This window comes from Solanum stenotomum, chromosome 3 (genome assembly GCF_019186545.1).
Source record: "Solanum stenotomum isolate F172 chromosome 3, ASM1918654v1, whole genome shotgun sequence".
NCBI lineage: Eukaryota > Viridiplantae > Streptophyta > Magnoliopsida > Solanales > Solanaceae > Solanum > Solanum stenotomum.
In genome coordinates this window covers 50,243,425-50,270,277 of record NC_064284.1, presented here as the reverse complement: position 1 = coordinate 50,270,277, position 26,853 = coordinate 50,243,425, and positions in this window count along the sequence as shown.

The window sequence follows — 26,853 nt, the reverse complement described above, 5'->3', positions numbered from 1 at the left end:
TCTTCAATCTTGAGGAAGGTTTTGGATTAGGGTTCTTGAGAGAACTTGAGAGAAAATGTGTCTAAGTATGGGAGAGGTGTTTTGGGAAATGTTTTAGAGATGGAAATTGAACTAATGGTATATAGGAAATAACATATGCCCTTTGGAAAAATGGTCCAACACTTGGAAAAAAAAATGAGGCGGGTGAACAGTAAAAACGCTCACTGGAAATTGCATTTCCTGCCGGACAGATTTTACGAAAATGGGCATAACTTCTTCGTCCGAACTCCGAATGAGGTGAAAAAAAGTGCGTTAGGTAGCTAAATCCAAGGGATTTCCATGGATATGTTATGGGCCACCCAATTATTTGTGTGGTAGGAGATATGACCTTCCAAAGTAGACCCTCGAAAAAGGCTTCACTTGAAAATATCGGATTTTGATACGGTTGCTCTAAAATTTGGGTTAGACCCATTTCCCACTCAATTTGACCCCCTAAACAAGAATATGAAGTTGGATTTTCGAAATATGAAACGGATTTTTTTTGGTATAGCTAAACAAGTTTCCGGTAACTTCCGAAGCACATTTTTAAGAACCTTTTGGGTCATTTCAACCTAAACCTTGAAATAAAGAGTTAGAGAACACAAGTCATACAGGATAAATGGTCAATGCAAGTAATATCTTTAAATATTCATGAGATACTTCTAAAATTAAGCTTAGTTCATTATTGTTGGAGATTTACCTTTAACCAACATGTAAGACCATATGAGCTATTAACATGGAATCTGGTGTTTACCCCACACCGAAAAGGGGTGCCTTACTTGCCAAGGTAAGACTATGGACTTCTAACTATTGTGGATCCAATAGCTAATGTCTATATAGACAACCTATGATGGCGCATAGTTTATGAGACATGGGTTCTTGCCACTTCTCCACTTGGTGCTAAGCATAAACCCCACAGAATATTGATTAGTCTTAAATTTTCTTATCATTCATAAGACATGGGCAATCGCCACTTGACTTAGCATTGGAGGTCATGCGTAATCGTCGTGCCTCGTTATTAGAATAGTTCCTTAATTTTGATTCCTTTTAGGTGAGAATACCTTCCAACCTTAGAATCTTTTATAGGAGAAAACCTTTCACATTCATGGTTTTATGTATGTATGAGAAATCCTTTCACAACACAACAACAAAATTATTGATACTTTACTTTTAAAGCAACGTTAAAACATTTTAATCCATTTCATAAGAACATGCTTAACTTCATAAACTTATCTTTCATAGCTTACAACCTACATTATAATATCATGTAACACCCCTAGTCTGAAAAAGGTAAGATATCATTTTTCAGAAGCTGCAGGATCCAACCAACGGAGGCCACCACGCCCATGGATGGGACCAAGAACCGTAGGTGTGGTCTGTGGATGGCACTCCCCAAACAGACCCTGAAGGCCCAGGACCACCTCCTGACCAACAAATTGTCGGTCAGACCACCGGTCCGTGGTTCAATGGGCCAAAATTTTTGTTTTTATCCATGAATAACGGTTGTGCAGGACGGACCGTCATCCTTTCCACGGTCTGCCAGTTGTGGCTGTGAATGGTGGATTGGTAGTTAAGTTTAGGGATAGTTGGGTCTTTTCCTGATTATTTTATCCCTATATACGTCGTTTTACCCTTAACTAAGACCCCTATATTAGTGATTTCAACCCCCAAGTTAGTTCATTCACTTCATTCTCTTCAAATTCACAAAAAAAAAAGATCTCTTAAATATTTCTCTCTAGAAAGCTTGAGGAAGAAGGATTCAACCTAGGGTTTCATGTCAAGTCTCAATTCCTCCATTTAATATAAGAAATTTTCTTTAAGGTATGATAGTTTTCATCCATGGATTCCTTCCATACATGGAGTTTCCAAATTCCTTTATTTTCAAAGTTTGAAATCCCCATTTGATTTAGGGTTTTCTTTAATTGTCATGAGTTCTCTTGATTATTGATTGAAATGATTGAATTATGATCTCTTATTCATGAGTTGATGAAATACTATTATTTTATATTGATTTCCCCTATGAACTCATGTAATCCTCATGTTTTGAAGTTATGATCATATGATGTGGGATTTAGATTATCAAGGAAGAGTTTTATGCAATCAAGTATGTATTGATAGAGTTACATGAATTTATAATGAAATCCATATCTATCCCATGTTTTCGAAAGGTTGATTATTTAAAGTGGGTTCTGAACCTTGAAAAGTAAATTATGGTATTATGCATGTTCTTATGAAATATTCTAACATTTTAAGGATTCTTTGAGAGTAAAGTATCAATGATGATGATGTTGTTGTATTGTTGAAAGGGTTTTTCTCATATACACATAAAAACATGATGTGAAATGTTTTTTGCACACAATAAGGTTTCTAGGGTTGAAAGGTCTTCTCACCTAATTCAATCAATGATTAAGAGTTGTCCTAATGAAACCTAGCTTGGATTGGCTATTGAATGATACCTTTCAATGGATAATGACTTAGCTTGGATTGGCAAGATGACATCCCCTTCCATGGATAATAATAAGTAATAAATGACTATTCCATGGAATTTATTCTTAGCACCGATAGGATATTGAGATGGAAGCTCTCCCGTTAGTAGAGGTCGGGTTTCTAGAAGCAATCTCCTTATCTGTTACCTATGTGCCACCATTGGATGATTTTCTAGATAGACATTAACTAGTGAATCCACCTAAGCTAGAAGTTCATGGTCCTTACTTTGACAAGTAGGAAAACCCTTTTCGGTGTGGGAGACACCGGGGAATCATGTTATAGCTCACATGGTCTTTATATTGGTTAAGGATAATTCCCATATTAATATTAAATTAAGGTTACTTCACGAAGTATCTCATAAGTGTTCAAAGGCTTTATATGATGATTAGCTTGCATTGACCATATTTTAAGACTTATGTTTTCTAAACCTTTTATATCATATTTTAGCTTGGTCAGTTGCATATAATGAAATGTCCCTTTTTAACATGATTTAAATTTTTTATGCATACCAATCATACTTGGTACATTATTTTGTATGAAGGCATACTCTTGACTTCATTTCTCCAAATGTAGGGTTCGACAATCATGTTTCTCAGTTTCGTGGCTAGGGATTGATTTCGAGGTTCCCGATCTTTGGTGAGTCCTCATGCTTCGAGGACGGACTTTCATTGTTCTTAGTTCTTTCGTATATTTCAGTTTTGGACATGATGTACGAGCTAGGCACAATTTCATTCTATTGTATTAGATGGCTATTAAAACAAGTGTTTTAGATTTCCGCTTTACTTCTATAAATCTATTGTACTTGAAATTTTGTTTTACTCCTTTTGTTCTATTTGTTATGTTATGAATGCTAAGTGGATTGTATGGGGTCCCTCGGGGTCGTATATGCAATGTTACATCTAGGGTGTACCCCTGGGTCGTGACATATCATGACCAAGAAAACATGCAGTATGCATGGGTTCATGGGAATTCATCTCAATTCATGCATAATAGTCATAAAACAATAAATTAACTCAACATTTAAATGAACCCATAACATAGAAGAAAACCCTAACTTCAATTGGAGATTTCTAACTTTAAAGTAGAGAAATTTAGGAACTCTATGGAGAAAAAAGGCTCCATTGATGAAGACTATAATACCTTAATACCAGGATCTTTGAAGCAATGTAGGATAAGGAGGTTTGACCTTGAAACCCTAACTTTCTTCTTCAACTTCTAAAGAGAGAAATATTTCATAGGAAGACATGTTCTTCTTTAGAGACTTTGAGAGAATAACTTGGATTGAGAAATTTTAGGATAAAAACGTTTCTATAGGGTTTTAATAGAGGGAAAAAATTCATGGTATTAGGCTAGAATAATTACGAAAAGACCCAAAATTCCTTTAGAGAATAATTGTCAACTCCTATAGATGACCAAAGTGACAGTTCGTTGGTCAGACCACAGACTGTTTTTGTTGGTCCTTGTTTAGGGTCAGAGACTAGATTTAGGTGACCCCCAACGACGGACCCATGATGGATTGTCAAGGACATTCTTCCATGAGACATGAATGTTAAGCAAGGATTAATAGTGAATCTTAGGGTACTTGGTTGGCCCCAAGTGGATATTGACAATGAGATGGAGTTTCTCACAAGATAGGGTCTGGGCTCCAAGTTGAAAGGAGAACCACACCTAGTTGATGTGAGGACAATCCAAGTTAAAGAGGGAACTCTTACATAGTAGAGTGTCGGTTTTCCCAAAGTTAGGTCTCATGAGGTGTAATCCTTCACCTAGTGGTGTTATGGTTGCAATCTCTGTATCCAATGAACTAACACATACTCTGTAACCACCAAAATGCTAACCAAAAGTCGCTTGTCAATACACCATTGCTTAATTACAACAGTATGTTTTACTCTCATTTTGGGAACTTGAAATGTTGTGATATTTGCAAACTTGCTTAACATAAATTGTGATCATAATTTAATGGATTGTATTGGGGTATTTGCATAATATTCTAGTTGGAATTATCTATAACTTGAAAGGGAGGTGAGGTATATACATATTGGTATATATGTATACTTTTGGGCAGCACACCTTTTACTTTTGGGCAGCTAACTTTTGACTTTGGTTGTATCTAGTAAGCGATAAATGTCACTTTTATAACATATAATTTCACACCTCCTCTATAAGAATTCTTGTCCTTTAACTCTAAGAAACCTGTAGAACTTCCTCTAACCATATTACTCACAAAATTTCAAGAAAATCTTGGTCTTTATGGCTGGAATTCGAGATACACCCTTCTCTTTGGTGAGTAGTTGAAATCTGTTTTTGAGCTGAGTAGTGTTTATTACTTTTAGACTATCTCGTTCTCTAGAACTCCTTTTTCGGTAAATAAATATGATTTGGAAGGATAATTCATATACCTACAACTCTTATGTTTATGTAGAACTCTGATTTGGCTGTTATGGATTTGAAATATAGGATGCAACATAGGACAAGTTCTATCCAGATTTCGGATTTAGAAATCCTGTATGAACAACTGTTAGTGTATCGATGATATTGTTTTGTACAAAATATATTTTGTGGTGATTCTTGATTGTTTGCAACCTTAAGGGATAGACCTACATATTTCATAAAGGATATACAGTCAATTTTTGCCGTTTTCCTTTTCAAATCTAAGTTGCGACATGAGGTACTAGGTTGGCCAGAATTACTGTTATGGGAGCATAGTCGTATTTGTACAGGCTAAGCTTACTTGTGATGATAATCTTGTTTTACATTAACATTATTGAGCTACTAGGGATTAAGAAAGTTATTTAATTTTATTTTAAGGTTGTATATACTCGTGAACAAGTTGAGGACTTGATACGTTGGTTGGTCTACGGTTTGAACTCTTGAAGTTGTGTTGGACTGTTTCTAAGCTAAGCACTGAGGCTTGTATATAAACTTGTACTTGTACTCTTTTTACCTGCTGCTATATCTGAAAGTATATCTTGGTACCTTGGTTACCCCTTGTCACTTTGCATTGTCGTTCTGGTATCGTTTAACACATTAAAGACGCTTGTGTAACTTGCCCACTTGTACGAATCATTTGATCACTTGGTACTCTTGTTGGAACCTTTTCCTTCTTGTGGCTGTGACTTTGTCACTATTGGCATGCCTCTCGATTCGGATCATTTGCCATCTTGACTCTGGATTTTTAGTCCATCTTAAGATTGGAAATTGTCCATTTTAAGTACGAACTAGAAAACCATTTTTAATATGCTTCTTGGTTCTCTTGAATATTGGGCTTTGACCCTTCTTGAAACAGGACGTTGGCCCTTCTTGATAACTGCTTGTGCTTGGTGTGACGACATGATGTATATATTGGGCTAGCCTTGTTATTAAATCTCTTGGAAAATGGTGCTATGAGCGTTCTTGACATTTGGATCTTTAAATATCAAACTTGATACTCTTTATATATTGTTTACTTGATTTGTTTGTTATGTTTCAATTGTGCTGCCTAAGACTTGAGAAAGGTAGCTTGGTGAATCTGAGGGCTCTGAACCTATACTGTTTACTCCACTAAGATATATGCCTAGCGTTAGTTGTTTTTGTCTTAGGGAATGATCAAGAGGAGGTATGAAGCTGGCTATTGGAGATGGAGATTTTGACAGCCTTAAGGAAGATCACATTTGCATATAGGCATCTATATTTTGTATAAACCTTGGGACTTATACATGATCTAGGTGTTGTATATTTACATGAAATCTTTAGGGCTAATTTTATCTTGTAACCATGGGTTGTAATATAAGTATGACTATATGTTTTGTTCTTTTGGGGTGTGTAAGCCCAAATATTGTAATATATTAAATTTACCACTTATTTTGAATGGTTGTGTGAAGCATGAACCACCTAATTTGGGTACTCGAAAGTTGATAATATTCTTTTTATATCATTTTTGTAGTGTGAGGATAATATATGCATAAAAATCTTGTGAGTTATTGACTTATATTATTTTGGAATGGTTTTTCCACCATAAGTTAAAATTCTGTGCAATATCAATTTGACATCAAATACATGTTTAAATGGGCAGGATGCACATCCTTAACTTTTTTTTTTATGAACCTAATCCCTCTACTAAATTATAATCAATATGGCCATAGTTAATCTCTTTTAAATGCCGCAAGTATTAAATTAGATTTCTCGTTTAAGTGGTAGTATCCGTTCGAAAGGGTCGCCACAAGTGTTTGTATAAGAACCTAGGTTTGTGGTTCTAGGACTTTTGTTGTGAATTACTTGTATACTTGTTCGCTTTCGAAAAATGTTCTACATAGATTATTTGTTCACTTACATGGTTTATAATATTTTTTTTCTCATATAAAGTGCATATGCATCAAGTAAATGTCCCTAATGCAATGTGATCTTCCCTTTTGAAGGAATTAAGTTATTGCCTCTTCTTTTGACCGATCTATGGAAGCTGCTCGTGAAGGGTCGGGTACCGTTGTTTCCCAACCTCATGCACTGGAAGAGATTGGAGAACATTTCTCGCATCAATAAGTTCCCCACATTAGTGGGTCTGAAGTGGGAAACCATCAGGGTGTAAGAGCTGGTCCACATCCGCACATGAGTCGTGGTACTCAAGCCATGAATCCTCCTTTTCAACAAATGGCTGAATTCTTCAACCATATGGCTGAATCGATGGATGATCCCAACAGGATTTACTTTGAGAAAATGAGGAAAATCGGTTGAGTTGAGTGCAGTTTGAAGGTACTGTTGATCCCACGGATGCTGAACAATGGCTGGAGCGCATGGAGAGGGTATTTGAGTAGTTGGAGTGTTCAGATGTTTCCAAATTCAAGTATTCTATTTCACTATTACAAAAGGATACTTATGATTGGTGGGTAAGTGTTCCGAATGCCAAGGTAAAACCTCCTGTTCTTACTTGGGATGATTTTCTTAAGGAATTTCGTATGAAGTGTGTCCCACATGCTTATAGTGATGCAAAGAAAAAGGAGTTTTTGAATCTAAGGCAATGAGGCATGTCTATTGCTGAGTAATGACATAGGTTTCTAAGGCTCTCTCGTTATGTTGGAGGTATTATTAAAGAGGAAAAAGACAAGTGCATGAAATTTGAAGATGGTTTAAATGATTTCATTAGGAAGAATGTGGCAATCCTGCAACATGAGAACTTTTGTAAGTTAGTGTCTACTGCTTTTACTTGGGAACGCCTTGATAAAGAAGAAGCTAGTAGAAATGAAAATAAATTCCGAAAGCCTAGACCAGATTTTAGAGGTCCATCCAACAGGGGAATGTTTGATGATTCTAAGGCTGGTAGTGATAACAGGCCACCTCAACAAAGGCCAAACAAATTAGAATTTTCTACAGCTAGCACTCCAAATTATGGCCAAGGCAATCCTCGCGTTCCCACTTGCCGACAATGTGGAAAGAATCATTATGGTACTTGCAGGACAACTTCTGGTGCATGTTTCAATTGTGGGAGATTTGATCATAAAGTGAAGGATTGTCCTAATCCTAATAATGCTCCTTCCTTGAGAAGTGAAGGCTCAATTCATGAGCTTTCTATTAATCCTCCTCAAACTAATAGAAGTGCAAAACCTAAAAACACCCAAGCAGCAGGTGCAAGTGGAGCTAATAAAGCTAGTGGACCAAGGGCTACTTCACGCGCTTATGCTATGAGGTAGAGGGATGATTAAGATGGATAAGACGTGGTTGTCGATAAATTTTACTTATTTGGCCTATCTGTGTTTACACTATTTGATCCTAGATCTACACATTCCTATCTTTGTTCATCACTTATTCTTCCTGAAAATGTGAAATCTATAAGACTTAATTATGATGTGTTGGTTGAAAGTCCTTTGGGTTATCAAGTTGTGTGTAATCAAGTTTACCAAGATTGTCCCTTCGTGTTTCAAAACCTAGTCTTCCCTGCTGACTTGATTGAAATGCCCTTCAAGAATTTTGATGTTATTATCTGGATGGATTGGTTTTATAAATATCATGTAGTGGTAGATTGTAGGTCTAAGCATGTGACTATTAAAGATCCTACATTTTCACACATCATTGTACAAGGTGAAAGATCATTGACATCTTGTATTATTTCTGCGGCATTGGCAACGAAGTTGATACGTCAAGGTTGTGGGGCATACCTTGCTCACTTAGTTGATACATAGTTTAAGAGTCCTTGTATCAAGGACATACCTGTTGTATGTTATTTCCTAGAAGTCTTCCCCAAAAATCTTCCTGGGTTGCCCCCGGAAAGAGAGGTTGAATTTCCAATCGAGCTTATTCCAAGATCTACCCCTACTTCTATCACTCCTTATAGAATGGCTCCAGTAGAATTAAGAGAATTGAAATCTCAATTGCAAGAAATTCTTGAGAAAGATTTTATTCGACCTAGTGTTTCTCCTTGGGCAGCCCTTGTTTTATTCAAAAAGAAGAAAGATGGCACTCTTAGGCTTTCTATTGACTATAGACAATTGAACCGAATAACAATAAAGAACAAATATCCACTACCAAGGATCAATAATTTGTTTGACCAACTGAAAGGTACTAATGTATTTTCAAAGATTGATTTAAGGTCTGGATATCACCAACTGCATGTTAGAGAGAAAGATGTCCCTAAAACTGATTTTAGAACTCGGTACGGTCATTATCAATTTTTGGTGATGCCATTCGGATTGATATGCTTCGAGCTTGCATTATGGAGTTTGAGGGTAGTTGTGACAAACACTTGGCTTTGATAGAATTTGCTTACAATAACAGTTACCAATCGAGTATTGGAATGCCTCCCTATGAAGCCTTGTATGGAAGGAAATGTCAGACCCCTCTTTGTTGGAGTGAAGTTGGTGAAAGAAAGCTTGTTGGTCCTGAAATTGTGCAACAAATAGAGGACAAGGTAAAAATTATAAAAGATCATCTAAATATTTCTTCGGAGAGACAAAAGTCGTACGCTGATCTTAGAAGATGTGACATTGAATATCAAGTTGGAGATAAAGTATTCTTAAAGGTGTCTTCATGAAAAAAGATTATGAGATTTGGCCAAAAATGAAAACTTAGTCCCTGATTTATTGGACCTTATGAGATACTTGAAAGGGTTAGACCTGTTTCATATAAATTAGCTTTGCCACCGGAGTTAGACAAGATCCACAATGTCTTTCATGTTTCTATGCTCAGAAGATATCGTTTTGATCCATCGAATGTTCTGCCAGTTGAATCTATTGAGTTTAATCCTGACTTGACTTATAATGGAGAACCTATCCGAATTGAAGCTCGAGAAGTAAAGCAACTTAGAAACAAGAGAATCCACTTAGTAAATGTACTTTGGAGGAACCATTCCGGAAAAGAAGCTACCTGGGAGAGAGAAGAAGACATGAGCACCCAATATCCGCACTTGTTCCGGGACTAGTGTAAGGTAAATTTTGAGCTGAAATTTCTTTAAGGGGGAGAGAGTTGTCACACCCCTAAATGCTAACCAAGACTTGCTTGTTGATACACCATTGCTTAATTACTATAGTATGTTTTACTCTCATTTTAGGAACTTAAAATGTTGTGATATTTGCAAATTTGCTTAACATGAATTGTGATCGTAATTTAATGGATTGTATTGGGGTATTTGCGTAATATTCTAGTTGGAATTATCTATAACTTGAAAGGGATGTGAGGTATATACATATTGGTATATATGCATACTTTTGGGCAGCACACCTTTTACTTTTGGGCAGCTAACTTTTGACTTTGGCTGTTTCTAGTAAGTGATAAATATCACTTTTATAACATATAATTTCACACCTCCTCTATAAGAATTCGTGTCCTTTAACTCTAAGAAACCTGTAGAACTTCCTCTAACCATGTTACTCACAAAATTTCAAGAAACTTTTGGCCCTTTTGGCTGGAATTCGAGATACACCCTTCTCTTTGGTGAGTAGTCGATATCTGTTTTTGAGCTGAGTAGTGTTTCTTACTTTTAGAATATCTCGTTTTATAGAACTCCTTTTTCGGTGAAAAAATATGATTTGGAAAGATAATTTATCTACCTACAACTCTTATGTTTATGTACAACTCTATTTTATCTGTTATGGATTCGAAATATGGGACGCAACGTAGGAGAAGTTCTGTCCAGATTTCGGATTTAGAAATCCTGTATGAACAACTGTTAGTGTTTCAATGATATCTTTTTGTACAAAATATATTTTGCAGTTATTCTGATTGTTTTCAACCTTAAGAGATGTACCTACATATTTCATGAAGGATATACAGTCCATTTTTTCCGTTTTCCTTTTCAAATCTAAGTTGCGACATGAGGTACTAGGCAGGCCGTAAAACTATTTTTGGAGCATAGTCGTATTTGTACAGGCTAAGCTTACGTGTTATGATAATCCTATTTTAAATTAACATTATTGAGCTACTAGGGATTAAAGAAGTTATTTAATTTTATTTTAAGGTTGTATATACTCGTGAACAAGTTGAGGACCATGATACGTTGGTTGGTCTACGGTTTGAACTCTTGAAGTTGTGTTGGATTATTTCTAAGCTAAGCACTGAGGTTTGTGTATAAAATTGTACTTTTAATCTTTTTACCTGCTAGTATATCTTAAAGTTTATCTTGGTACCTTGGTTACCTCTTTTTAGTTCGCACTGTCGTGTTGGTATCCTTAAACACATTAAAGACGCTTGTGTAACTCGCCCACTTGTACGGATTGTTTGATCATTTGGTACTCTTGTTGGGACTTTGTCCTTCTTGTGGTTGTGACTTTGTCACTATTGGCATGCCTCCTGATTCAGATCATTTGCCATCTTGACTCTGGATTTTTAGTTCGTCCTAAGAATGGAAGTTGTCCATTTTAAGTACGAACTAGAAAGCCATTTTTAATTTGGTTCTTGGTTCTCTTGATATAGGATGTCGGCCCTTCTTAATACCTGTTTGTGTTTGGTGTGACGACATGATGTATATATTGGGAGAGCCTTGTTATTGAATCTTTTGGAAAATGGTGCTATGAGCGTTCTTGGCATTTGGATCTTTAAATATCAAACTTGATACTCTTTATATATTGTTTACTTGATTTGTTTGTTATGTTTCAATTGTGCTGCCTATGTCTTGAGAAAGGTAGCTTGGTAAATTTGAGGGATCCGAGCCTATAGTTTTTACACCACTAAGCTATATGCTTAGCGATAGTTGTTTCTATCGTATGGAATGATCAAGAGGAGGCATGAAGCTAGCCATTGGAGATGGAGATTTTGAGAGCCTTAAGGAAGATCACATTTGCATATAGGCATCTATATTTTGTATAAACCTTTGGGACTTATACATGATCTATCTGTTGTATATTTACATGAAATTTTGAGGGCTAATTTGATCATGTCACCATGGGTTCTAATATAAGTATGGGTATATGTTTTGTTCTTTTGGGGTGTGTAAGCCCAAGTCTTGTAATATATTAAATTTACCACTTGTTTTGAATGGTTGTGTGAATCATGAACCACCTAATTTGGGTACTCGGAAGTTGGTAATATTCTTTTTATATCATTTTTGCAGTGTGAGGATAACATATGCTTAAAAATCTCGTGAGTTATTGGCTTATATTATTTTGGAATGGTTTTTCCACCATATGTTAAAATTCTGCGCAATATTAATTTGACATCAAATAAATGTTTAAATGGGCAGGATGCACATCCTTAACTATTTCTATTTTTTTCTTTATGAACCTAATCCCTCTACTAAATTATAATCAACATGGCCATAGTTAAATCTCTTTTAAATGTCGCAAATATTTAATTAGATTTCTTGTTTAAGTGGTAGTATCATTTCGAAAGGGTCGCTACATATTCAAAGAAGTACCTCATAGTTTTCAAAAGCATAAATGGACTTAGACATGCTTAAGTAAGTATCTCATAGGGTCAATCTTATTAATGAACTTAGGCATGCTTAAGTAAGTATCTCATAGGGTTAAACCTAATAATGAACTTAGACATTCTTAAGTAAGTATCTCAGAGGGTTCAACCTAATAATGAACTTAGACATGCTTAAGTAAGTATCTCATAGGGTTCAACCTAATAATGAACTAAGATGTGCTGAAGGAAGTACCTCATAGGGTTCCAAGGTTCAAAGAGAGGGACTCGTTTCCAAATCAAGAAGTATGAGTATTAGGACCTAAAAGTAGTACTTAGAATGGATAGGATTATGGGTTCATATTCATGCATTGCACAAGTATGACTTAGGATTAATCAAGAAAGTGTTCTCTTATATGATGAATGTTGAGATAGGATTGTGCTATAGTTGTCTTCCTTGTTAGTAATGATTAAAGGTGCGAGATCCCCTTTGTTAGGAAAATTAAGCTAAGGATGAGATCCTAAGATGGTAAGTATGTATGATGGCCTAAGGTGGTACTTAGTGTGAGTGGGATTATGGATTCTTACTCATACATTGCACAAGTGTGACTTGAAGCTACTTATGAGAGTCTAAGGCTTGACTAGTTATATGGACTATGTTTAGGATGACAAAAAAGGGATACTTAGCTTGGATGGGATTATAAGGTCTTGTCCATGCCTTGCACAAGTATGCTTTGAGGTTACTTCAAATGGTTCTCTTATGATATGAAAGACTAAGGATGAGGAAATGCTTATATGATGCTTATGTTGGAGACTTTACTTATGATTATCATATTGTCTCTTATGGTTATAGTTTACGTTTCATGAAGTATTTTATTATGAATAACCCTTATGATATTATGCTCTTATGATGTGATGCTAGCTAGGATATTTAGTACTTTTTTACTAACGCATACTTTGCCTACATTCTCATCTAATGTAGGGTTCGAAGATTTGAGTTTTATTCTTGAGGAGAGGTTTCTAAGGAGGAAGGAGTTGAAGATTTGGGTGAGTCCTCATAGCTTCGAGGACAAAGCCACTATTTCCTTTATGTCTTTTATTTTCATATCATGAGACTATTGTATGGGTTGTGTCCCAAAGGTTTTAATTCAAAGTTGAGTTTAGATGGTTGAGACATGGTGTAGTAAAGACTTCCGTTTGCTTTTATAAAAGACTTCGATTGTATGGTTAAAGTTTTAAAATTTTCCGTACTTTTCTATTATCTTATGTTATGAATGCTAAGGGCTTGTATGAGACCCCTTCGGGGTCAAGTACGCTGTGTAACTTCTAGGGTGTACCCCTAAGCCGTAACAAACTGTGTAATCAGAGCACAAGGTTTAGAATGGTTCTAGGATTCTCAAACCACCTCTAGTAGATTTTATTTCATAAATTTGAAGCATGACACATTTATGATTACGAGGCTATTGGATGTTTAGAAAATCTCACTTCTTCATTCTCTAAGTCGTGCCATAGAGTTTGGCTCTAGTAGGTCCTTCTTCTAATCCGTGCCAGTTGATTTTTCAGGGTATGGCTAATACAAGGGAAAGTTCTAGGAGGAATGAGAAAGGCAATGAGGAGCAAGAGGTTCCTCTCCAAGTTCCACACCAAGCTCCTCATGAAGCTCAAATTGACCCTATAGGGGAGAATGTGACTCATGCGGAATTTAGTTCTACTATGCAATTGTTGGCTCAAGCCTTGATGACTCAATTCAATAAAGGGATGGTCGCTCTGGTGAACCCTAATGCAAATTCTGCGGCTTTTAGCATGAGAGAGTTTTTGAGGATGAACCCTCCTGAGTTTTATGGCTCCAAAGTGGAGGAAGATCCTCAAGGTTTTATAGATGAGGTGTATAAGGTGCTTTCTTCCATGATGGTGACTTCAGTAGAGAAAGCAAAGCTAGACTCTTATCAATTGAAGGATGTAGCACAAATATAGTATGAACAATTGAAAGATAATAGGTCGGTAGAGCGGTCCCAATAGAATGGGAAGAGTTGGAAGAAGCATTTCTTGATAGGTTCTTTCCCTGAGATTTGAGGGAGGATAAGGTGGAAGAGTTGATTAACCTTAGACAAGGTGAAATGAGTGTTAAAGGGTATTCCTTGACATTTACCCTACTATCCAAGTATGCTCCATCTATGGTGGCGGATTCAAGAGATATGATGAGTAGGTTTTTGACAAGTGTGTCTTGCTTGGTTGAAGAAGAATGTCTTACGGCAATGCTCCATCATGACATGGATCTCTTTAGGCTTATGGTGTATGCCCAACAAATTGAGGAATTAAAGCTTAGGAGAAAGAATAGGGAGATGAAGAGGGCTAGGACCAATAAGGGTAACTTCTTGAATGCTAAGTCCAATGGGAAAGGTAGATCTAAGTCTAAACAAAAGTATTTCGGTCAAGACTATTCTAACACCCCTATGTTTGACCAAGAGAAAGTAGTGGGTCTCCATTTCCTAAGCCTACTTGAACCAAGTATGGGAGGAATCACAATGGAAAGTGTCTAGCTGGCACGGAGGGTTGTTATGTGTGTGGCAAGAGTGGGAACAAAATGAGAGATTGCTCGGTTCTAAAGCTAAGGGTAGGGAGGATAAACAAGTTGCCTCTAGTGGTGTATATGTGGAGCATGAAAAGAAGAATAGGTTCTATAACCTCCAAGCCAAAAATGACCAAGTGTGATCTCCTTATGTTGCTACCTGTATGTGTTTTATGCTTTAGTAAATTTTGGGTTTCTTGTCTTTTGTGACTTGTTAAGTTGGACTTTGAAGTTGTTTTTAGTATGAATGATGTTTAGAAGAGTTTGTATAGGCTTACTTCCAAGGGGTTGATGCTGTGCCTATCTAGCAAGGTTATTGTGTTTTTCTGTGTTGCCATGATTTCCTTATATGCATGTCCATGAAAAAGTTTAGTTCTTGATAGAAATGACTTATGTGCATTGTCTTGCCCCTTGTTATAGTGCATTTGAGTAAATTGCATATGAGCTCCATGAGAGTATGTTGAGCATGTTTTAGATAGGAGATGGTAGTTCCTCAAATTTTGGTAGATATAGAATTTCAGGAATTTTGGGTTGTTAGATGTAGTTCCTACTCGCTTGTGTTGCATTAAGTATGTTTAGCTTGGAATTGAAGTTTTCTTCCCTTGTTTATATGCATTTAGATGAGTTGCATGCACAATGGGCTGCTAGTCTAGTGTCATTTCCTTTATGAAGTGTTTAGAATCGTCATTCGAGGACGAATGATCCCAAGGGGGAGATATTGTAACATTCCAAAAATTCGTAGACTAAACTAGAGCTTTATGTGGATGTTTTAGATTTTGAAGCAAGGTTTACAATCGTAAAATGACTTCCCGTAGCTTAGTAGAACATCTAAGGTTTAGCTAAGGGTGAGTCAAGGATAAAAGGCAAGTGCCAAGGCAAAGGGGAAAGGCCCAAGACAAGGGCAAGGCTACCCTAAGTTTGGATCACACTGCCTCAAGTCCACGAACACCACCACGGCCAGTGGTGTGGACCACGACTCGTGGTGTGGTTCGTGAAGGCAAGGCAGTAGCTCCCTAAGGGCTGCCTCAAAGTGGCTCATATTCACGAGCCACTTCACAACCAGTGGTCTTGACCACAGAACGCTCGTGAAGATGCCTTAGAATGAGGGAGGCCATGACACATTAGCCAAGCCACTGCCCAAGGACCATAGGCAGGACCACGGGTCGTGAGCCCTGTCGTGGTGCCTGGGAGTGGGCTGCCTAGTGAGGGACTTTTTAGTAAATTCCTTTTTAGTTTTTTTTTTAAGTGGGGGTTGTTTTTTATAGACTTTATTCACCTATATAAAATATTTTAAGTCATTAACCACACTAACTAAGTCATTAATTCCTAAACCCCAAAAGATCCCAAAGTTTGTCTTCTCAAAAATCCTCTATTTAGAAAATCAAAGAAAAAGAAGAAGAAGGAGAAGAAGAGATGGTCAAGCTAGGTCAAATTCCTCCAATGATACTAGCATTGTGAGGGCTTTATATCCACGATATGTTAGCTTATTCATATATGGATTCTTCCATCCGTAGAGCCCCCTAGATTTCCCCAAATTGTAAAGACAAAACCCAATTCTAGCTAGGGTTTCTTCTTATGTTGTGGGTAGTGTTGAGTATGATTCCAATTGAGTGGATAATACTTATTTATGATTTTTCTAGTATTGAATCATGATATTATGATAAGTTATATGTTTGCCATGGTTACCCTAGTCTAATTGATGAAATTGAATTATGTGGGTTTATGCCATGAAAGGTGAAATTGAGGATTCATAGGTGATCTTCTAGAATTGATGTTATGAGTAGTAATTGTTCAAGAATAGAAACATGTAAACATGAATTGAACTAGATTTTTCGTATATGTGATGGATCATGACTAGTAAAGCTTGAAGTTGAACCTTTATGATGAATTGTTACTAGAATTACTTGGTAATGAAGAATGTAATTAAGATGCCTTGAAATTTAGGTATTAATGATGATTGTAAGAAGTAAAGCTTTGAGAGTAAGTCTTGTATTCATGAATGTTAAATCACTAGGGCTTTTAGAGTAAAGTTAATGTGATTAATAGAAGTCTAATAGGTAGAATTGTGGTGAAAGGCCAATACTCACCTAACATACCTTATAAATGCTTGAATGTATGAAGTGATATGATGACTTGAACATGGATGTATTGTCAAGGACATTCTTCCATGAGACATGAATGTTTAGCAAGGCTTAATAGTGAATCTTGGGGTGTATACTTGTCCCCAAGTAGATATAGACAATGATATGGATTGTCACACAAGATAGGTTCCGGGCTTCAAGTTGAAAGGAGAACCACACCTAGTTTATGTGAGGATTATCAAAGTTAAAGGGGGAACTCTTACATAGTAGAGTGTGGGTTTTCCCACAGTTAGGTCTCAGGAGGTGTAAGCCTTCACCTAGTGGTGTTAGGGTTGCAATCTCCGTATCCAATGAACTAAGACTTACTCAAAGAAGTACCTCATAGTGTTAAAAAGCATAAATGGACTTAGACATGCATAACAAAGTATCTCGTAGGGTCCATCTTAATAATGAAATTAGACATGCCTATGTAAGTATCTCATAGGGTTCAACCTAATAATGAACTTAGACATGCTTAAGTAGGTATCTCTTAGGGTTTGACCTAATAATGAACTTAGACATGCTTAAGTAAGTATCTCATAGGGTTAAACCTAATAATGAACTAAGATGTGCTTAAGGAAGTACCTCATAGGGTTCTAATGTTTAAAGAGAGGGACTAGTTTAAAAATCAAGAAGTTCGAGTATGAGGACCTAAAAGTAGTACTTAGCATGGATAGGATTATGGGGTCTTATTCAGGCATTGCACAAGTATGACTTAGGGTTAATCAAGAAAGTGCTCTATTATATTATCAATATTAAGCTAGGATTGTGCTATGGTTGCCTTCCTTGTTAGTATTGATTAAAGGTGAGAGATCCCCTTGGTTAGGAGAATTAAGCTAAGGATGAGATCCTAATATGGTAAGTATGTATGATGGCCTCAGGTGGTACTTAGTGTGAGTGAGATTATGAGGTCTTACTCATTCATTGGACAAGTATGACTTGAAGCTACTTATGATAGTCTAAGGCTTTACTGGTTGTATGGACTATGTTTAGGATGACCAAAAAGGGATACTTAGCTTGGATGGGATTATGGAGTCTTGTCCATGCCTTGCACAAATAAGCTTTGAGTTTACTTGAAATGGTTCTCTTATGATATGAAAGACTAGGGATGAGGAAATGCTTATATGATGCTTATGTTGGAGACTTTACTTATGATTATGATATTGTCTCTTATGTTTATAGTTTACGTTTCATGAAGCATTTGATTATGATAAGTTTTATGTGGGAATAAGTTCTCTCTCAAGCAACTTACCCCGTTTCAAATGGGTTCCTCTCGGACACCCACTTGCTGCATGAAGACCAGCCTACGCCTTACCCCATTCACTCTCTCGAGCTGAGTGTTAGGATATGGGACTAGGGTTCACTCTTTCAAGCTGAACCTTATGTCGACCCACTCCTTAGGCCATCAATCTAGTAGTCTTGGTTTCGCGACTTCTCTATCGAGCAAGCCGAAAATACATAAATAAACTTGTATTTGCAACTACAAATTTGTTAAATTTATCCACAACTACAAGACGAAATTACCATTAAACTACATCTAATCTATCAACAAGGAAGACCCAACAACAATCTTAACCCATATTCGCTAAATCACACCCCAAGAATTGGGGTTTTTAGCCACACATCAAGAGATAGAAATTTATACCTAAATGAGCTTGCATTCAAATGGGTATGAAGATTTAAGTCTTGTTACAAGCGAAGAATGAAGAATCCAAGAGACCCAAGTCCAAATCCTTGGAGATTAAACCATCTTTTTCTTCAAGTCTTCAAAACCCTCTCAAACTTAAAGCAAAAATATCAAAAAGTACTATTCTATATGAGAATTATAATAATTGTTCAACTCTTAAAACTACAACTCAAACTAGTATTTATACCTTTCACAAATTTGTGCTGCAGCGGATCATTCAGCGTCGTTAGTCAGAATCGCCGATCAAGTCATCAATTCGCCCTTTGGTGTAGTTCATCACTGTCTTGCACCAGCCTTCAACATCGTCGTGCTCTGGGTCATTGGGCAACATGGTACTGCTTTGGGAAACTGCTCGGTGATGCGCCGATTGCTCCCTTTTTCTGCTGACTTGATCCTTTCCTTCGGGACTCAGCACACTGGAACAAAAGGCGAATGAAGACCCTTCAGGGACTCGCCAAGTGTACTCGGCGATCCTCGGGCCTTCATTTCTTCGTTATTTTCAGCCTTTTCATTCCTTTTTACGTAGTGTCAATGCTTTCCTTCAAACATCAAATGCCTAAAACTTAAGGGTTTTCATCAGATATTGAGATAAAATAAACATTTGAGGACATAATTTCTATTAAAATATAGCCCTAAATGAGTCCAATTTGTGGACTCATCAGTAAGATGGAAGCTCTCCCCACGTTAGGCATGGGTTTCAATAAACTGCTTTCTTATCCTATAACTATGTGGATCCACCTAAGCTATAAAGTTACTGATTCTACTTTAGGCAAGTGGACCACCTTTTTACGGTGTGGGGGTATGACACCATATTCCATGTCAAGCTAACATGGTCTATGTGAACTAATGCTTATTTCCATCATGTGAGATGCATGCTATGGTTGCTTGAGAAGTTCTATGAAGTATGGGTGGTAGTACAGGATGCCATCCATGCATTGTACGAGTAGGCTTTGAGAGGGCTATGGTGTGATTCTCCAATGTTTTAATGTCTAATGAGTGAATGTGCTTTTAATGAAGCTAATGAAAAATGTTGACATAAATGCTTAATGTACTGATGCATGCTTTACTTGGAATATATTATGAGTTACTTTCCTTGTCATGACTTATGAAATGTATGTGTTCCTTATGTATGAGTATTTATTAAAGATACATATGAAAAATGGTAAGTTCATCTAAGGTAACGTCAAAGTGGTACTAGGTGGGAATAGTAGTATGGGATGTTATTCATACATTGCACAAGTATAGCTTAGGGTTACTTAAGGTGAATGTTCTAATGTGATGTAATTGCTTATATGATGACTATACTTGTATCTTATGCCTTTTGCTAATGTTTATGATATTTTCTCAAAATTTGCATATAGCATGTTTTTCAACAAAAATGTCCCTTTTAAACATGGTTTCTGCATGGCGATAATACTTAGTACATTTTTGTGTGCTAAGACATATATCTACCTTTTTCTACAAACTGCAGGTTCCGGCAATTGAGTTGATTTCTTCTAGTTCAAACTTGAGTTTACTATTGATCAAGTTTGTGGCATGTCCTTACGGATCCGAGGACAAGTGCTTTATTGTAATTTCATTTCTTCATTGTACTAGAGACTTACTGGACATTCAGTAAGGGCCGTGACCCTAGTTTTGATTCAAATGTATTAGATGGCCATGTGAGACAAGTAGACTTCTGTAATTCTAAATAATGTTTTTTATTGTATGGATTTAAAGAAAAGTTTTAAATTCCATACTATTTCTATTATCTTATGTGATGACATGCTATGAGGCTTGTATGAGACTTTTCAGAGTCTTATACACCATGTCACGTCCGGGGTGTCGGCTCGAGTCGTGACAAATGTGGTATCAGAGAAGAAGATTTTTGGATGGATTTTAGGATTGATGTTTCACAAGCCTCATTGAGTAGAGTCTTGTTCATAGTGCGAAGCGTGATACATTTATGAATGGAAGGCTATAAGAATTAGGAAACTACACTTCTTTCATTACTCGTTAAGTCATGCCACAGAGTTTAGCTCTATAAAAATCCTTTTCCTAACCCTTCTCTTGTGATTGTAGAATATGAATACAAGAAGGGAGAACACAAGAAGGATGGAAGAGGAGAATTTGAATGAGGGAGTTCCTCCCCAAGATCCCCAAGGTGACCAAGTTCCTCAAGGCAATAAAGTTCTGGTTGATCCTCCAACCATGTGCAATGAAGAAGTTAGGTTGGCTATTTTAATGATGGCTCAATCTGTAACTACTCAAGCCCAAGCTATGACCCCCCAAGCCACTAGCGGTGTGGAGACTCATGTGAACCCTAGTGTGAGCACTATGGCTTCTAGGTTGAGAGACTTTGTGAGGTTAAATCCTCCGGTATTTCTTGGTTCCAAGGTGGGAAAGGATCCCCAAGAGCTTGTGGATGAGGTGTATAAGGTAGTGAATGCTATAAGGGTGACTTCTATAGAGAAAGTGGAACTAGCCGCTTACCAATTGAAGTAGGTTTCCCAAGTTTGGTTTACTCAATAGATGAGCAATAGGCCGGTAGGAGAGGGTCCTATAGATTGGGAGGTGTTTAAGAAAGCATTCCTTGATAGGTTCTTTCCCCGTGAGAATATGGAGGTTAATATGGAAGAATTTATCAACATTAGGCAAGGTAGCATGAGTGTGCAAGAATACTCCTTAAAATTTATCCTATTGTCTAAGTATGCTCCAACTTTGGTGTCTAACCCGAGGGATGAGATGAGTAGATTTGTGACGGGAGTGTCTGACTTAGTTGAGGAAGAATGTCGTATGGCAATGCTCCATGATGACATGAATAACTCTAGGATTATGGTGTTTGCTCAACAAATTGAGGAGTTCAAAATTAAGAAAAAGAATAAGGAGATGGAGAGAACTAGGTCCGATGAGCTAGGTTTACCAAGGTTCAAAAAGAGAGCTTTTAATCAAGATTCTTCAAGAACTCCTAGGGTTAACCAAGAGAAAGGTAGTGAATCTCCATTTCCTAAACCTATTTGCACCAATTTTGGAAAGAAATATTATGGGAAGTGCCTAGCCGGTACTAGTGGATGCTATGGTTGTGGATATAATGATCATCAAGTGAAAAATTACCCTACTCTTATGGCCAAAGGAAGAGAGGCCAAACAAGCTTCTCTTAATGGCCCAGACCCTAATGCTCCAAAGAATAATCATTTCTATGCACTTCGGGATAGAGAGGACAAAAGAGCTCTTCCGGATGAAGGCACCGGTATGCTGATAATTCATTGTGTTTGTGAATGTCTTGTTAAGATCCCTATGTTATTTTCATGTTAGCCTTGGTATGGGTTTACTCCCAACAAGGAGATGGTATGTTCGGATAGTAAGGTTGTTGAGAGTTCTGATATCCTCATCTCTTTCCTTCTATTCCTATTCAAGCTTGACACCAAAAGTTCCCTGTAGCTTGTTTGATATTTTGGAGTCATGTGTGATTATGTGTTTCCATGGTCTCCTTATGTTATGCATATTCTTGATGAATTTATGTTTAAATGAGAAAATGAGTTTTTTATGAACTATGTTCCTCATGTTGATGTGCATTTAGTGTGAGTTGTCTATATGCTTCATGAGGTGAATTGTTGAACATGCCTAAATATGCTTCTGAGAAGAATTGCATAATGTTCTTAATGATGTTATGATGAGCATGCTTTAAGTTGGAGAAGGTAATTACTCCAATGAAATAAGAAATGTTGAAGTTTTCATGCATAATGGGTTTGTAGATGTAGTTCCTACTTTCTTGTGTTGCATGGATTGTGTTTGAGATGGAGTTGATGTTTCCTCCTAGTTTTGTGCATTGTTTATGATGTTTTCTGCATGATGGGCTGCTAGTCTTGAGTCTTTATTTCCCTAAAGTTTTTTAAGTGTCATTCGAGGCCGAATCTTCCCAAGGGGGAGAAAATGTAACGACTCGGAAAACTAGTAGGTGAAACTAGAGCTTAACGAGTGTGTTGATTGAGTTTGATGTGGGGTTTTATGTTGTAAAATGAGTTCCCAACCTTAGGTTGAGCGGTTTAGGGGTTAAACATCAAGGTACGACCCCTCAAGGACCAACCAAGGGTCCTTGAGGGGGACCCTAAAGCCTAACCCCAAGGCTCCCCCAATTAGCCAAAAGCTGCCAAAAACCAAGGAGCTAAGAAGGGGACTTACACCTCCGTAGGTCCATCCACGCCCCTTGGAATCCATATGTAGGTTAAGGCCCGAATTGTCAAGTTCCTGAACCAAACCACAAACGTGCAGTACAGGGGGTCACCCCACTCACGGTCCGTGGGTTGGTGGGAATATGTCTCACCTGTAGAGTGCCCAATCTCGGCCAAGTGAGGGACTATGTGGTAAATTCCTAGGGTGGTTAAATTAGTAAGGGGTCGGTTTATTTTGATTAATTAGAGTTATTTAAGGCTTTTTAAACTATTAAACTACCGTTTACAATTCATTATCTCCAAAACACAAAAATAGAAACCACCTCTCTTCAAATAATTCTCTCTCTAGAAACCACCCCTCCCCAAATAATTCTCTCTCTAGAAACCACCATTGGAGAAGAAGAAGTCATGATTTGGAGCTCAAGATTTCATATTTTCTCTTCAATTTTGTGGAGTTTCTTCCATTGAGGTATGGTAGTTTTCATCCTTTGTTAGTTTCCACCCAAGGAGTCCCCTAAAAACATGATTTCAAGTTTCCAAATTCTCCCAAAACGTTAGGGTTTCATTCTAAGCATGGGTTCAATTTCAAAATGTTTTCAAAGGTTTATATATGATGAATTAATGATTAATTATGATGAATTTACCCTATGAACCCATGATTCCCCCAAAATACTAAATTGTGAGTTTGTGATTTGGGTTGATTGATTATGGAAGCATGTTGAATTGCTTATGTATATATTGATTTAGTTATTGGATTATGAGATTCCCTTATCTAATGTATTATTCTACATGTTTGGGTTGAGATTGATTCATAGCCTTGGAGGGAAATTTCATGATGGTTGATGTATGATCATGATGTTATGTAAATGATTTATGATTTCAATGAAAGTATTATGATCATGTCTAGAATGCAATTGTGTTATTATTGAATGCTTATTCTCAATTAACAATTATGAATGATGATGATAGAATGTGAAAGGTTACTTCAATGTAAAGTTACATCTTGAATTGGTAGGCTTAGGGAACCCTTTTCTTGTGTAAATGAAAGTAGTGTTGAATGATGTACCATGAATTAGTAGGATTAGACATCCTGTTATTGTGTAACTAATGTACCTTAACTTAATGAACATGAATCGATAGTCTAATGACATTCCTTTCATAAATGACTAATGAAGTGTTCTAAGGCTATGTCTTGAATCGATAGGCCTATGGCATTCCTTTCATAATGAGCCAATCAACTAATGTAATAATGAATCTTGAATCGATAAGCCAATGGCATTCATTTCCTAAAGACTCAATTAACTAATGTAATGATGAATCTTGAATCGATAGGCTTATGGTATTTCTTTCATGAAGATTGAATGAGTTATCTTAATAATGTACCATGAATCAATAGGCTTATGGCATTTCTTTCCTGTGTAATAATCTATCTTGGGTCGATATGCCAATGGCATCCTCTACAATAATGTTAATGTTAATAAACTACTCTATGGGAATGGAGGCTAACAACTGAGTGGATATGGTAAGATGGAAGCTATCCCCACGTTAGGCTTGGGTTTCAATGAACATCTTTCTTATCCTATAACTATGTGCCTAGATAGGTTATTAGCTAGTAGATCTACCAAAGATAAAATGTTACCGTTTCTACCTTAGGAAAGTAGACCACCTCTTTATGGTGTGGGGCTATGACACCAGATTCCATCTCAAGCTCACATGGTATATGTTTAATGCTTATTCACTTCTTGTGAGATACATGCTATGGTTACTTGAGAAGTTCTATGAAGTGTGGGAGGAAGTATGGGATGCCATCCATGCATTGCACGAGTAGGCTTTGAGAGGGCTATGGTGTGATTCTCCAATGTTTTAATGTTTAATGAATGAATGTGCTCTTAATGAAGCTAATGAAGAATGTTGAGCTAAGTGCTTAATGTAATGATGCATGCTTTACTTGGATTGTATTATGAGTTACTTTCCTTGTCAAGACTTATGAAATGTATGTATTCCTTTCTGTATGAGTATTGATTAAAGATAAGTATGAACAATGGTAAGTTCATCAAAGGTGACCTCAAAGTTGTACTTGGTGGGAATAGTAGTATGGGATACTATTCATACATTGCTCAAGTATAGCTTAGGGTTACTTAAGGTGAATGTTCTAATGTGATGTAATTGCTTATATGATGACTATACTTGTATCTTATACCTTTTGCTAAAGGTCATGATGTTTTCTCAAAATTGGCATATAACATAGTTTTCAACCAAAATGTCCTCTTTAAGCATGATTTTTGCATGGCTATCAAACTTTGTACATTTTTGTGTGCTTACCCATTTTTTACCTTTTTTCTACAAAGTGTAGGTTCCGGCAATTGAGTTGATTTCTTCTGGTTCAAGATTGAGTAGACTATTCATCAGGTTTGTGGCATGTCCTCATGGATCCGAGGAAAAGTGCTTTATTATCATTTCAGATCTTTATTGTACTAGACACTTACGAGACTTTCTATTGTAAAGGTTGTGACCCTAGTTTTGTTTCAGATGTATTAGATGGCCATGTGAGACAAGTGACTTCCGCTGATTTAAATGATGTTTTCAATTGTATGGATTTGAAGAAAAGTTTTAAATTCTGCACTATTTCTATTATCTTATGTGATGACATGCTATGATGCTTGTATGAGACTTTTCGAAGTCTTATACGCCGTGTCACATTCGGGGTGTAGGCTCGGGTCATGACGCCCATAGGATTCTCTTAAATTCCATAGCTAGTGTATCCACATATAGCATATGAAATGATACGGAGTTCTAACTTCGCAAGTAGACTCTCCCTACTCAAAGTTAGGTTTATATTGGAATCCATGTTTAGCTCGCATGTTCTAGTGTTGGTTAAAGCAAATATCCCACAAAATAAAATGATTTACTTTCAAAAGTTTTATGAGGATTTCTTTATGATATGAAGATACATCGACCCTGTTCATGGTTATGATTCTCTTCCAAGGTTTTTACTATTTTAGTTTTGTTAGTGCATATCATGTTTTCGATTATGTCCCCTTATGATCATCTTTCACATTTTCATGCATTTCTCTCATTCTTTGTGTATTCCATATACTAATGCATATTTGTGCATATATTGTTTCACTAATGTTGGGCTTGATGATTCCTCTCCCTCAATTTGTGGCTAGTGTGCACCTAGAGAGTTGAAGACTTATTGAGTCCTCATGCTCAGACCACCATGTCACCTTTATTGATTTTCATATGTCTTTATGTTTCAGATGTTGTATGTGGTATATGGGTTACATCCCGATCACTACATTTGATTTAATAGATGGCTTGTTAAGACTATGTTATACTTTCACTTGAAAATGTCAGACTATTTTCTTAAAATGATATTCTCTACTTTTGTTTACTATAGTGTGTATATGTATGTCAAGCAGCTTGTGTAGGGCCTCTTTAGATCTTATACACCATGTCATGTCTAGTGTGTACTTTGGATCGTGACAAACTTGGTATTCAGAGAACAAAGTTTTAGGAAAGGTCCTAGGATGTTTTATAAACCGCGTTGAGTAGAGTCTTGTTCGTAAGTGTTAAGCGCACCACATTTATGAATATGACGCTACAATGTGTTTAGGAAAATTTACTTCGTTCATTACTCTAAAGTCGTTCCATAAAGACTATCTCTATAAAGATCCTTCCCATAAATTGTATTAGATCCTTTTCATGATATGGCCCCTCTAAGCGCTATGTGAGATGGAATATAGGTAACGACAATGTTGAGCCCGAGGTTCCTCGTGTTTCGATTGATCCTTTGGCTGAGCATGTGACTCAAGTGAAATTCCAAGCTTCTTTCCAAGTATTGGCTTAAGAAATGATGGCCTAAGCCAATAAAAAGGCTAATGCTCCCATGAACCCAAATGTGGATACGACGGTGACAAAGATAAGGGACTTTAGTAGAATGAATACTTTGGAATTCCTTGGTTCTAATGTTTATCACGATCCTAAAGAGTTCATTGGTGAGTTTAATAAGAGAGT